Genomic DNA, 1234 nt, shown 5'->3' with positions numbered 1-1234 from the left:
ATTATGTTCTCTTATTATTATCACCCTGAATGATCCCTCGTATCGATGTATCTCCTTCCCCCTGTTTGATCCCAACTTTCTATATACAATTGTCCCAATTTTAATCATTCCCTTCCTATCTGTGAGGTTTAAATTCTCCCGAGCTACTCTCCTGGCTTTTTCCCTCTCCAACTTTCCCCGGACTTTTTCCCATAGCTTTTTCCTAGTGACATGATTGTTGCTTATCTCATCACCGTCCGCCGCCGTGCTCTTGTAGTCCCGCCGGATTCCACAAAGCCCGAAAAAGATTCAAACGGCGAAAACCCCGTAACGGTGTGCACCGAATTATTGAATGCCGCAATTGCCTTTGGCATTGCCACGTCCGGTTCCAGCCCTTGGTCTCCCTGGTACAATCGAACGTGATCGCTCAGCGTTCCGTGAAGCCGCTCTACGCCTCCTCTACTTTTGGGGTGTCCTGGTGTGTTGAGGTGCCATATAACATCTAGGTCCTTCATTTCCTTTCGTATCAAAGAGTTGTCAAATTCTCTTCCATCATCCGATGAGATGCATTCGGGAACTCCGTAGAACTGAAACCGCAAGCGGAGAGCTGCCAATACTGCTTCTGAAGACCTATCTTGCCCCTGGTACGCCATTGCGGCCTTACTAAAGAGGTCAATCATGGTCATTTGTACCCCTTCCATGTGAATGTGTCGATTTGTAAATCTTTAAGTGGTGCATCTGTGGTAGGTGTCTTCTCCTGTCTTCCTTTAGGAGGATGCGTGTCGCACTTAGTGCGTAGCCAAATCTCGCAGCTTCCTACAACCTCTGATATAGTCTTCCTCATTCCCCACCAAAAGCATCTTCTTTTTAACGGATTCCCCATGGATTCCCCGTTCATTCTCATGGATTCCCCGATGATTTGTCTTTCCCTGATGATATGCTAAGGTGACTTCTCTTTGTTGTTCTTCTTCCAGAAGGGTCTCCACCATCAATTTACAACGGATGTATGTCCTGTCCATTCCAATCTGTTCATCACGCCATAACCGCTTGATCTTCTCCCAAACGGTTTCGTTGCCAACAAATAGGTGATGTTTTTCTCCAGGCTTCGAATGATTCTTCAAAATTCTACAGATCTGGTCATTCTTCACGCCTGGTTCCGACCAGATCGTCGTTATTTTACTTCTCCCGTACTCACTATGTTTAATTTTGGTCACTCCGGTGGTTTTTGTCTTCCAAATAATTAGTCTCTTCTTGT

This window comes from Halyomorpha halys, unplaced genomic scaffold (genome assembly GCF_000696795.3).
Source record: "Halyomorpha halys isolate HHAL.00 unplaced genomic scaffold, Hhal_1.1 Scaffold316.1, whole genome shotgun sequence".
Classification (NCBI taxonomy): Eukaryota; Metazoa; Arthropoda; class Insecta; order Hemiptera; family Pentatomidae; genus Halyomorpha; species Halyomorpha halys.
This window is presented reverse-complemented; position numbering follows the sequence as displayed.